Source organism: Aquila chrysaetos, chromosome 13 (assembly GCF_900496995.4).
Source record: "Aquila chrysaetos chrysaetos chromosome 13, bAquChr1.4, whole genome shotgun sequence".
Taxonomy (NCBI): Eukaryota; Metazoa; Chordata; class Aves; order Accipitriformes; family Accipitridae; genus Aquila; species Aquila chrysaetos.
Window position 1 is genome coordinate 4,812,850 of NC_044016.1, and position 13,814 is coordinate 4,826,663.

A 13,814-nucleotide genomic window follows, 5' to 3' on the forward strand; every position below is an offset into this window, starting at 1 on the left:
TTTTGGGGGGATGTTCCTTTGGGGACAATACAGAAAAAGCCCTGAGATGCCTGGGGACAAGACAAAGGGCGGGTGGGTTTTGGGTGGTGATGCAGCCCTGCATTCCTGAAGAACACATGGCACTCAATGAAATAATCTGCAGGTGCTAGGGAAAAAAAAGTGGGGTTCTGAGACTCATGGCAGCTAACAGACTGTTATTTAACAGTCCCAAGGAAATCAGGTAGTGCATCAAAGTACGTAGATGTGTAGTTTTCCCACTGAATTAACTTGTTTCATTCCCATGAAACACAAGAAGGTGAGAGCTGAAAACTGAAATGGTGTCTTTATTAATAGGCTTTAAATGAAATAGGAACAGCTGTTAATACATCGAAAAAGTGAAAATGGACCCATTAATGAATGAAGAGAGGCAAAGAAATCAATGCAGGATCTCCAGCTGTTGAGTTGCAGGCCTGCCTTTTTATCTCCTTTTTTAATTGGTCTTTAACAGGAAGAGTGGTATGGACATTTGTGAAGGAATAGAAGCCTGGCCAATACAGCCGCTAATGAAGGCCAGGTAAGGAAATACTTTGTTCAACTCTGTGATAGGTTAGGATCAGCAGATCTGGACAATATGCTTCCCAGGGTTTTAATTTAGCTAATGAATTGACTCTGTCACTGGCAATTAATTTTGAAAAGCAGAGGAAAACCAAGGAAGTCTCAAAGGATGAGGGAGGGGGTATTAAATACAGTACTAACCTTTACAATGGAGGAAAAAAGTCACATTGTTAGATGTGCATTTCAGCGCCAGCAAAAAAGTGAAAGAGAACACGCCAGACGGGACTTCAGTGGCAGCGTAGCAGTGTGCAAGAGCTGAGAGGGTGTGACACCCCTGGAAGGCACATTCTGCCGATAAAAGACTCACAAACCTCAAACATTAGAAAATTTGTGCCAGGAGAACTGTATTACCTGTTGGGGCTCTAATTGCAACTGTGTAGATGTTGGAAAAGACCCAGTAAATTTCACATACGCACATTCTAGCAAACTTTTGCCAGACCTTCATGGGAAGTATTACTAAGGTAATAGAACTGAGCAATATCATGTGGCCTCAAAACCAGTCAGAAGACTATTGGAACTGGAGTACCGTGAGGGTATATAACAGACTGAGCAAGCATCAGAAATTGCTTTGTTTTAACATTTCTGCTTAAACTTAGCTGAGAATATAAACAGCATCAGCTCCTTAGACAACGCTGCCTTGGGAAGGCTTCACCACAGCCAAATGGGGAGACTGTAATTTGAACAGGTGTGTTAGAGTGTCAGCAAAGCAAAAGGAGAGAACTATTGTTGAGGAAATAACCCAAGCTATCAAGAAGGAGATGGTTTTTAAGAACAGCATTTTTCAGCTAGATTTTGGGAAGAAATAGCGACTACTGAGTATAAGCACTCCTGGTGGTGTACAGAAGAGAGGTGCCGTTTATGTTTTCCCCCTCCCACTGAGTTCCCAAGACAAGTCATTGGTTATCTGTACTCTGGGGATATGTTAGATCCAAGGTGCAGTGGCAAGGCCTCAAAGCAAAGTGTCTGTACACAACAAACATTTCAAAGAGAGAGCTGAGGATGGGGACCAGTCCCAGGTAAAATTTTCTGTATCTAGAGGTGTTAGCTTGACAGGAAGAATACAGAGGGAACTGGCAATGAGATATGGCAATGTACATTTTGTTTGGGACTGTGTAGGGAGAGAGCAGACTTCATGGAGAAGCAGCAGTAGTCCCTCCACACAGTGTGGTCCTGCTTCTTAAGTCTGCTGACCTAAACTGCCTGACAGGCATGTTAGACCAATGGGATCCAGTTGACAGGCCAACCTTTACTTCAGTAGATCTTTCCTCACTAGGGCTAGGCGGAACAATTGCTGATCAACTTGCATCCGATTTATGAAAGGCATGGGTTGATTTTCTTGCTCTCTGCCTGGCTGCTCAGAGTCCCAGGAAGAGCGAGACTTTGATCCAGAGTTTGTAATTGAGGGACCAGATCTGAAAGCCTGTAAATCTCAACTGTACTGACTTCAGTGAAGCTACTTTGAATTTACACTAATGAGGCAGAAAGTAGATTCTGGCTCTTGCTCATCACTTTGTAATCACTCTGGCTCCCCGAGACAAAGGCAGTGAATCAACAATGCTCATTATTTCATTTACTGCTTTTCTTAAGCTACCTGCTCTTTCTTTGGCTATTGAGTGTTTCTAAAGTAGCCTTCCATTTGCCAAGATAAAGCATAATAGCCTCTTTTATTACCTTCTTTTTTTCATCTTCCTCATCAAGTCAATTAGTGTGTTTGCATTTTAACAGAGATCCTGCCTGAAAGCATTCTGGCTGCTAATGTCACAATTAGTGTTTCTTTCTGTTGGACCAATTATAGGTGATAATGTTACTATTTGACAGTGTTTGTGTTCTAATTAAGAGCCTGATTGCAAATTTGGTGCTCAATTCCAGCCAAGCTGCTTCTTTTTCATTGGGTATCCCCTAGTCACAGCTTTCTACACATCCCTGGAATTACACATGGAAAATAAAAATAGATGAGTCATCACTTGTATGAAATATTTTCTCACTTTCATCCAGATTCATCTCTCCTCTTTTCTTATTGAATAGTCCAAGCATTTTTTCTTATTTGGTGAGAATCTTTATCAAGGACAGAGCATGCCACAGATAAAAGCAGGATGGAGCTTTTGAATGACAAGTTTAATCCATCACTTAATGCCGCACTTTCAAGTGTCAGCCATGAACCACTGATTGTTAATATCACCCAGCACCAAGGTGCATCAGTACAACAGTTTTGCCCATTAAGAAAAACAAACAAATCAATGCTGAAAATGTGTCAGGCTATAAAATGGGAAAAACCACCCTATAAAGCAGCTTTTGGGACAAAAATGGAGTAAGATGGATTACTGGGTTTATAATAGGGGAAAATGCCATTCTTATTTCCAAAAAAAGGAGATATCTGGTCTCCTTTTACTTTTAGCACTATGTAAAATAGCATGGGGACATTTGACATCATTACCTTTCCTGTATTCTGCTTGCCTCACCTTGCATAAATGCTTCTAAATCTACACCAGAGTTTACATCCCTTTGGATGCTGGTGTGCACAAGAGAGGTTATAAAGCATATGGGTAAGAACAGAGCAGGGTGGAAGCTGGTAAGCATCATGTTTGTGCAGTCTGTGTTGTGATTTTCATACTATGTAGGATCAAACACATCACCAATGAAGTGTGATTTCTTCCCTCATCACCTGAATGAGCAATATACAGGCACAAATATGAACTTGCCTTGCTTCAGTGCCCTCAAGTGAATTGTGCTCACAAGAGGGAAAAGGCCAATTTTATGGCATTTCAAGTGATGGTTGAAATTTCAAAAGCAGTCAAGCTAGCTACAACATTCCTGTTTCACAGATACCAAAGGACCTTGCAGAGGAACTCTGTATGTGGGAAGCAGTTTCTCCAAGAGGACTCAGTTGACCACATTAATTCAAAAGAGCTGTATTGGGAAATCAAAAATGTTTCAGCATAGTGTAATGTGCCCAGTGTGAAGCCTGGTCCTATACTGACTGATACAAACCACAGTTCCTAGAAACAAGGCCTCACTGAAAATCTGTCGGTGTGGTTTGCTTTCACACTGGCAGGAGCTCTTGCTGCCCAGGTACTCATTAGGCAGCTCTCAGTTGGGTCTTGCCTTCTCCCAAATATATTTATCTGAATAGACTGCAGAACCAATGAAGTATTGGACACAGGTTCCCTGTCTCTGAACCTTGCAGAGGAAGAGCAACCTGTAGCTCAGCTTATCTGAGTCCCCAGGTCTAATGCTAATTGCTTTCTAGCTCAAAGGATTTTCTCTGTAGGTGCTGTGGACTTACAGTTCACTTATTCAGGGTTTTAGTTAAACATAGGGCTAAAACATACAGACATGCTTATGAAAAGATTTAGAAGTACAATCACTTTTCACTCTAAGTGCTGATGTATGCAAGGAAATAATAAAATCTTGTGTACGTTTCTCTGCCTCCATTCCCTTACTGCTGTCATAAGTTGTCAGGCTTTTGAGGTGCTCAGGAATCCTCTTGAGGTCATGGCTTTTCCTCTGAAACACAGAAACTGTCTTCCTTGTGGAGCTATATCCCTTCTCCCTCAGCTAGTCCCCTTCTTAAGGGGTGCATACTGCCTTCCTCTTTCCTGTCCAAACTTCATGTGCCTGAAGTTCTTCTGAATTTTGTCCAGGCTGTCATGCTGTATGGCTTTCAAGGCTCCTACCGACACATGGTCTTTTTGAATCACCTGTCTGGGACTTTTCTACTCTTTGAACACCAGACTGTAGCCAAGCTACACTGGAATGCATTTCACATAAACCCCAAGCATTTGTTGTTTTGCTCTTTCAGAGCATCAGCCAGACTACCTCCTTAGTACGCAGACGTACTCCCCCCAAAACTGCTGTGAATAAAATATTTCAGGTCTGCTTTCTAGACTTGTGGCTTGGCACATCATTGGCTTTTGAAACAATTTCTGAATTCCTTATAGGCAGTAACAGTCTTAAATCTCATTCTCTGGAAATGGAGCAAGTTCACTGAGGCTCTTCGGATTATCATGTTAGGATCATAGGTCACATCTTATCTTATTGCACATGGAGTGAAAATGACCTTTTCTGAGAGGTGTACTGTGACCTTAAATTCAGGCAGGTGTATGCATCCAATCATTTTATTTAATGTTTGTTGTGTTATCACAGAAGCATGATTTTTCCCATTTCAAAGCAAAAAATAGTCACAGCTATTCACCTTCTGTCTGTGAGGCTAATTTAATGCTGAGTCAAGCATTGCAAGAGAAATAATGAACAGTAAGTGCATATGCAAGAGACTTTAGGGAGTGGACTTCTCAGTCCGCTCGTAAGCTGATATTTAGGGCTGAGAGCAGAATCAGCAAACTGCTTAATGAAGATGAACCCTCTGCACTTAGGGCTTGTTTTTCCTCATTAATTTCCTAAAGTAATACTTCCCCCAAACTCAACGACTGCCCAAGAGTGGATGGCTGTAAGGTCTCCCTCAGCTGTTGGTGTGGGGCGAGCAGGGGGAATAGTGTCAGGAATTCCTGAAGAGATTTGCGGGGATATTGCCTTTCTGTGTGACAAATGTGTCAAATATCCATTTGCCTTTGCTCTAAACTTTTCAGGTTGGATAAAAAGGACAGTAATACTTACCTGCAGAAGACTTTCTATCATATCTGAAAAATGTAATGCTGTTGCAAGCACGTTTGGAACATGTTTGTGATACTCAGTAGCAATTGCAGTGCCTAACTTTAAATGGGAAAATGTTGGCTGGGGGCCTAATTTTTGTATGCAATGAACAAACGCCTTTCCATTAGCTTCAGTGCAATTGTTGCTCAGCATCTGTGAGGTGTTACTCTGTGCTCCCAGATGTTGCTGATGTCAGCTTTAGACACGCTGCCAACCACAGGAGGGTTTTTTTAATTAAAAAAAAAAAAAAGGAATGACCTCATAATAAATATAATATTTCATTTCATTGTAAATCCAGAAAAAATCAAAGTTCTGTATATTGCAGAGTGCATTGGAAACTGTCCTCAAGAGTCCTCTTCATATGCCTGCCAATTGTAATGAAGCAGTTGGTTTCAGATAATATCCAGTGTAGATAATAGGTTGAAGAAACCAGAGATCTGTTTCACTGTTTCTCTTGGTGCAGCATGGCTATGAAATCCCACCATCCTAATGTGGCACAGTTTCACAGGTGCTTTGGGGTATATAAAGGAGGAGCCCTGCTATCAGGGTCACAGAGCTCCAAGGCAAAGCTAAGGAAGCTCAGCAGGTCTCTTCCTTGAAGCACTGGTGATGCTGAAGACTGAAGGAAGACCATGCAGTGCTGGAATAATATATGAAAAAGATACCCTACCCTCATCCCTAGATTACTCTCTTCCTGGCAATTTTTTTCTGCTTGGATATTTACAAAAATGAAACTCATTGCTTGTGTACCAACATTTACTGAAATTTGAGAGGTACTAAGATACATCTGCCAGCCACTATTATTAGCCTGAAGCAGCTTTTTGTTAATATTTTGAAGGTCTTGGCTTACAAAAGCCCCTCAAATTGTTCATGGAGACATGCAGACGTATTTGTAATTGCTTCTGGTTTTCAAGTGGATACAGACACTAGAAGTTTATAAACTGTGTGCACCCTTCCTCTGCACTAACTCATATGAATTCGGTGATCCCTTCTGGTCCTCTGTTCCTATGGCAAAGAAAATGATAGGGCATAAAACAAATGCTAAATTTCCAGATCTCTCAGGTAATGGAGAAAAAAAAAAAAAATCGAGAACAGGCTCTTTTCAAGGAAGCTCTGCAGCTCTGTATGAAGATATTCTTAGTGATTAAATAGGATGTTTTATAAAAGCTGCATAATCAGGCTAGGATTCTGTCTGGAATGCCCCTTTTCATCTTTCTATTCCATGTGAAGCTCAAATACTAACAAGCATAAACAAGCTAGGGTAAACCTTGAATTTACTGTTATTAATAGGTTCCAATCTGCTGCAATATCATCCCATGTCTCACCAGGCAATTAAAGTTGTTTCTTGCTTTTAAAGAAGCTTTAATGGGTGCGGCCAATGGACCATCTATTATCGTGAATGAACTCAATTACTATCTTAGTCACGATCAATATTTGCTTACACCAAGTTAGGAAAAATACTGAAAGCTTATAGAGTGGTTAAATGGCTGCTGGTGTTAAGACAGCAGGAAAGCCTGAGAGCATTGAGAAATGTACCCTTAAATAAGTGCAGTTTGTCTTGATATTTCTGAAGTCATCCAGGAAATAAGTGCTGATGATCATCTTTTCTGACACTGGTACTGCGAATTTGCATCAAGGAGATAAAGACTTACCAAGTCTCTCAGTGGGGAAGGTTAAAAATTAACTCACTGTTTCCCCAATATGATGAAGAATGTGTTCTAAGAAGCAAATTCACTACAAAATGCTCTGCAAATAAGCCAAGCAGATGTACATTCATGTTCACACATGTGACTGGCCTAGGTGGAAAAGCCACTGCTAGATAATATCTCTAGGCTATTGCCAACCAGCTCCGTAACAACTTAGTGGAGGAATACTGTGTCCCAACAGGGTGACTTTGCTTCCCCTGCAAAGGCAGCACACTGAGGCCAAAAGAATTGATAGTCTCATAACAGACTAAAGAGCAAGTTTCATCAGAACCACACCAATAGCAGCCCAATGAAGTTGTCTGCATCATCCCCATATGATGATTTAACCATTCCAGAGTGGGGCTATTTGGTGATTCGAATGTTGGAGGGGCAGTCCGGAGTTTCTGAACTCTATGTTACATTTTGTCTGATTGAGTCACTTAACATTTCTACTTCAGTTTCCAGTTTTAAAAACTGGCTTCATACTCTGTGAGTTGAAAGGCAACTAGGAAGAAAGAGGTTGAAAGAGTAGGAGAAACTAACAAAAGAGGTCCCAGACTTCAGGATAGTTGGTTTCCTTGTTCATTTGTCTTTTTTTTTTTTTTTTTTTTTTTTTTTTAAGTTAAGGCTACCTCCAGGGCAGTCAGGATATTATTTTGACCTGGAAGATCCTCAATGACAGAGACTGAAAACCTCCACCTTTTCCAGGTTTTATTGGCTGTCCTAGATGATTAAGGTTGTCTTTGCTTTAGCACAGCCATGAAAGGCTGACCTATATTTCAAAACAGGCTAAGAGACTATTATTTTCTTTGGGCCCTTCTTGGACGATGTCCCAGAGTACCCACAGAGCCTGCCAAGCAAGCCATCAGCAAAGGATTACAGATTTCTGATGGAGAGGTTTGTTGATGGTCCATTCCCTACATTGCGATAGAAACATTCTGGCCAGGTGAAAGGAAGACAAGAGCTTCCAATTAATCATTTACACTTCACAAATGAATTGTTAAGTAACAATGGGTCAGTCATTTAATCTTGCTGAATCTTAATTGTCTGTCTTGAAAAAGAGCTGAGATCACTCTCATATACATGGTATATAGTTGAGAGACTGTTGCAAGTACTAATTTGTATCATACTTCACAAAGATGTGAGAGGTCATGCGAGACTAACATTGGGAGTGACACTGGGCCGGGTTCTCAGTTACACTGAGTCCACTGAGGCAACAGGAAAGGGTATTCGCAAGGGTGGAGCTTTGTTTTTTCCTCCATGAATTTGTCTAGTGGCTTTTTGAATGCAGGTAACACTTTGTGCAGATTGCTTTCTGTGTAGCAAAAGGCTTAACTGGATTCAAAGGGTGATGAAAATTAGTGTCAGAAAAATGCATCAAGCTCTATTAAAAAGAAAGTTGTGGCTTCCCCCAGAAAAGCTTAGACATCAGCTTTGGGGGCAAGTAAGTATGATCACAGTAGACTGTTCTGCAGGTCATCTGAGACTTATTGGCCTGAGGATCAAGGGCACTAGCCAAACCAAAACATCAAAAAGTTGTTTGATTTGTTCAGACCTGAAACAAACAGGCAAACAAAGGAGAATAGTTTTCCAGCATGTAATACTCCCTTATTCCCCTCCTCCATTTCCTCCCATCAATCATTTTCAATCAAATAAAATGTCAGTTGTTTTTAGGGTTTTTTTGTTTGTCCTATTTCAAAACTTAAGTGTAAATGTTTTAATGAAACATTCCCCTTTGGGAAACAGCAAACAAACAATTTTAGCCTTCACTCAGAAATGTCTGTTGCTAACAAATTTAATATCAACATGAGTTCATAATCAGATTTTGACTAACCTAAATCTGCATTTTTCAACAAGTGCAATATTCAAACAGAAAAGTGTCCAACCCTGAACTGGCACAACAGTTAGAGCAGCTGCTTTCCTCTGTACAGCCTCATGAAGAATGAGATCTGTTCTCTCTTTGCCAAATGTTTAGCATAAAGAAGGGATCCAATTCTATGTCATCATTACCTGCATCAAGCTTCAGTACAACCAGTGTGAAAAAGTTTATTTTCACAAGTCAGTGCAGACTCTGGCCATGCAGAATGCTCACACAGTTTATTAGAAGTGCTGGGATGTTATTGAACATTTCTCAGCTGCCACATTTAGTATTCAGCTTGACACTACTAAATGCTTGGATAGACATCCAAGCAAGAAAACAAGAAAAACCTATTGAAACAAGAGATAACTATATTTTAATCATGTGTTGAATTGCACCATTTGAGTGTATCCTTTCCCAATTGCTTTATGATCTTAAAAACAAAACAAAAAAACCCAGATGGAAACCTTCTGTACATAATTATTTCTGTTACTATCCCCAACAAATGATCACACACTTGTCTTACATATTTGCTTGTTTAAAAGTAATTTAAGCTTCTGTTGCATTCTGCACTTGGCACAAAAGAGCCTATAAAGACACTGCCCTTGGCAGGAAAGATTGTTTGCTTTCCTCAGGCCCTAATCCAGAGAGGTACAGAGCAAGCTCAGCCCCTCCTGAAGTCAAGACAAGGCCTTTGGAGATTAGGACTTCTGAGACCGTTTTATTTCCATTGACTTCAGACTTGCAAGTCTTTGTTTTTCATCTTTCTCTAAAGTTATTTTAATTAAAACAAAACAAGTCAGAAAACCCCACATTTCAGCAAAGCAAGGTCTAAAATAGCCTTGTCTCTTTGTGTTTGCTTACTAGGTCCTTTTAGGAGTTAGGCCTCCAATTTAAAAGCATGTTGTATTCATGTGAAGGGAGAATGGAAGTTTCCACTCTGCGAATTTTCCCTAGAATATTTCTGTTGGGAACCGCTCTGCATAAAAGAACAAATTTGCCATAGAAAAAAAGTATAACTTCCATCTTCCTAATATACTTATCCTTTGACATCCAAGCAAATCACAAAGAACTAACATGCTGCCCATGTGGAAAACCTGTACTTCTATCCCAGTGCCAGATGACTAAGAGTTGTCAGTGTGATACAGTGGTGGAAAGCTAGTCTGATTCTAGGGTGCATCAGGCCACGCTTTGTTGGTGGAGACAGGGAAATACCATGTACAGTGTTTGTAAGGCCTCGTCTCAGATACCGTAGTTCCTGTCACCTCTGTTAAAAAAAAAATAAACTGAAATTAGAAGGGGTGCACAGAAGGGTTTCTAAGATGAGTTCAGGAACAGAAGGTCTGTCTTACAAAAAGAGATAAAAAGAGCTTGGCTTGTTTGGCCTAGCGAAACGAGACTAGAGATGGGAGATAATGACTCTTTATAGATACATCAGGGAGTAAATATCAGGGAGGGAGAAGAATTATTTAACCTAAAGGATAATGCTGGAACAAGATCAAATAGATATAAATTGGTCATGAATAAATTTAGACTGGAAATTGGGGGAAGGTTTCCAACCATTGGAAGAATGACATTCTGGAATAGCCTTTCAAATAGACTAGTGATGGGCAAAGAACTTCAATTTAAACTTGTGATATGAGTCCTTGAATAACCAAGTGGATTTGAAAAAAAAAGACTTCATGAACTATTTGTTGAAGGTGTTGCTTACACTGTATATTTACAGAAAATTTATTCCATGCTCTGGAGCTTCTACTGATTACCTGCCAGGGATAGGAAGAATCTTTTTCCACTTCATACATAATTTTGCTTCTTGGGCTTTTTTCCCTTTTTTTCCTTTGCCCTGAAGCATCAGGGATAAGCCACAGAGGAAGAGAGGAAGTAGAGATAGATGCACAGGCATTCCTCAAAGTATTAAAATCTTCCAGGTGGCTTTGATTATGTTATTGTCCACATACCTGAGTTTCCATTGATTGCCAGATCTGGTATCAGCAGGTAATTTCCTCCTAGTTCGGCTTTTTACCGAAGGGCATAGACTTGTCCACCACCTAAGGCCGCCTGAGAATTTAATCTAACATATCCTAAATATTATTATATCCAAAATATTATTGACAAAGTCAATCTCTTGATTCCTTTGTGTCATAGATGATGGCTGCAGCTGAAAGTCTTTCACGACAGTCTGAAATTCATGATAGGGTGTGAAAACTGTTCTGTATTGGGCAAGGGCTGGTGGAGTAAGGCCAAGCAGCTGTTCCACAGTGCAGAGGGTGACACACCAGGATGCAGGCCTTCCAGACTTGGATTAACTTTGAATCTCAGCACTTTGAAACACAAAGGGTGATAAAGTATCGTTGCTGTTGCTACAAGCATGCCTCTTACCCAGCATTCATTTTATCTTCTTTGTTTAATGGCCAAAACCCAATATGTTATGATGTGCAGTGCTGTTTCCTACTCCTTGCATTTAAAACTGAATCAAAATCCTGAGGGGTTTCAGTATGGTGAGACATGGAAAGAGGCAGCATTTTGTCAAGGCAGTAATCATTCTGCATCATCATTAGTCAACCATGCATTTTCCCTCCAAGATCAGCTGTTAAGTACATAGTGCAAAGCCCATGTCCATACCTTAGGGTTAGTTTTCCATAGCATTTTCCTTTCATTACCTGCCAGCATTTTTATAAGGCAGTCGGACTCATTCTCCAGAGCAGTACCATCATCCTGAAGCTTCTCTCAAGGCAGAGTTTTAAAAAAAGCTTCAGCAAAACTCTGTCCTGCCTTTCCCTCTGAAAAAATCCTAGCCTTTCTGCCCATTCTGGATACTATTGCCAGCCGCTCCTTCCCTCTAACCTGACCTGTGTCAGGATCTGACATGAAAGACCATTTCCCTCCTACAGCCTGTCTGTGGCTTCCTACAGCTAACTCACTGGTCATTTATCTTCTTGATCTGCTAATTATACAGGACCAGCTGGATCCCAGGTCCCTGGTCCATGCTGGGGCAGCATACTCTGTTACAGTATTCCTGTAGCCCATGAAGCCCATGTGCTTTGGAGTGTATGCACTATTAGGAACACTTTAAATAAATCCTTTACTCTTTCCTTTATGTATCCCAGAAGAAAGTCCACTTGGTCTGCAGATCCACTTGGTCGTGCAGGGTTTGCTTACACCCATAGCCTGATGTCTCCAGTACAGACACATGTCTTAGTAAGTAAAGGTTAAAGGATTAAGTTTTTTAATTCTGTCTGTCGTGCAAAGTCCATCTCTCAACTGCTTTACAGAAACCAGTAGTGTAGCTTCAGAGATAAACAAGAGCAGGAAGACAGAAGTAAGGGGGAAGGGAGGACTTTTCAGCTGAGGTTTGAAATGGGATGGAAAGCCAATGAAGCAGGGAAATACAGACAAGCCTGCTCCAGATGGCAGGAGGCATAGAGGAGAAGATTCTCATCCCACCTCTGGCCAGATTGCATGGAGGGACAGAGACCAAGTGAAACTTGATGAAATTAAAGGGCATTACATGTAGAAAAAAAATTAAAAGAAACGCTTCTCTGCACAGGATGCAGTCAATCTGTAGAATGTGTTACAGAGAAAGTCATAGAGTTAAATACTAAGGCTGGATGTTTATGAGTTTGATCATTGTGTGATTATTAATAACATGCAGAGCGGTGCCAGATAACTTAAAGGTAATCAAATTTCAAAGCTTCCTAGGATAAGCTGTCTCCTACTAGGGTCAGCAAGACATGCTAACCTTGGGATGTAAATGCTCAAAATCCCATCACTGACTGGGAGCATTACAGGGGTGTATTGCCATCTGCAAGAACTGAATACAGAACCCTGCTGGAGACCAGGCACTTGCCACACTGACCACTGCTTATGCTGTTTCACTGTGACCTTGGTGCTATCTGTGCTCATCAGTTATGCTGTTCCTGTTCATCTGGGTATTTCTTCCTTTGTATAGTCAGAGAAAAAGTGAAGTGATGTGCATCCCTATCCACACTCCTGGAGGATTACTGAAGGTCAAAGCTAGGATAACCAGCATTTACTTCATGCAGGGTTGCTGTTATCTGAGCAGTTCAATTAAGATGAGGCTGAAAGAAAAGCAGCTGGGGCTTTAAAAGCTCTCATCTCTCCACAAGCCCATCTTTGTGCCCCATACGTTTTATCTGCTTGCCTCCTCTTCTCAGAGAGCCCTGGGATTCCCCAAAATGTATTCAATATATTGGGACCTTTAGTTATTGCCCCTCCCACCTCCTCCCCTCTCCCCCTCCTTTCCTCACAGGCATCTTTGCAGTGTTTCAGGAATTTAGCAGGTTGGAATGAACAGGAACAATAAAAATTACATCCATTTCATTTGGAAAAAAAAAGCATAATTTTTTAAGAGATGATAGGAAAATTCTTCTTTCCCTTTTTAACCTCCTACATTCATTAGTTACCAGAATATTCTCTGCTCACATCAAACTTTGTGTCTGCATTTGACTACCCACAAGATCTGATGCAAGGCAGTCCTTTCTCATTTCTGCAGGACTCCTGGCTGAACACTCCTGACACGCATAGACAGCGCTGGACGCAGCGTGAACTGTAGCATAACAGCTACACGCCAGCTGGTGAGGGGCATTACAGCATTGGTGACCAGCTTTGAATAAAAGCACAGTAGTTAAAGCATTTATTCAGAAAGTGAGGGATGAGGATTCATTAGGAACGTGCCTAGAAAGAAACTTGAGTTTGGGTGGCAGGCATGGATAAAACACTCCTGTCTCTGCTGAAGCCATCTCCTGTGCAACAGAAAATGCAAAATTCACATGCCATAAAAAAGGAAAGAGAGAGAAACACCAGGAGAATGAGTGAAAGAGTGCTGGGTGAGTTGGAGGTTGATGGAGCAGGGGAGCAGGAGCATATGCTGCTGGTGTGGAGTGAGCACGAGGGCAGAGGGACACAAGTATTCTGCATGCATCCGCCACTACCAGCTGGAAGCACAGGTGAGAAACACAAGGGACTTCCTATTGTGTGCTTATTTCAATTGCTACCTCTTTGCTTCCAGA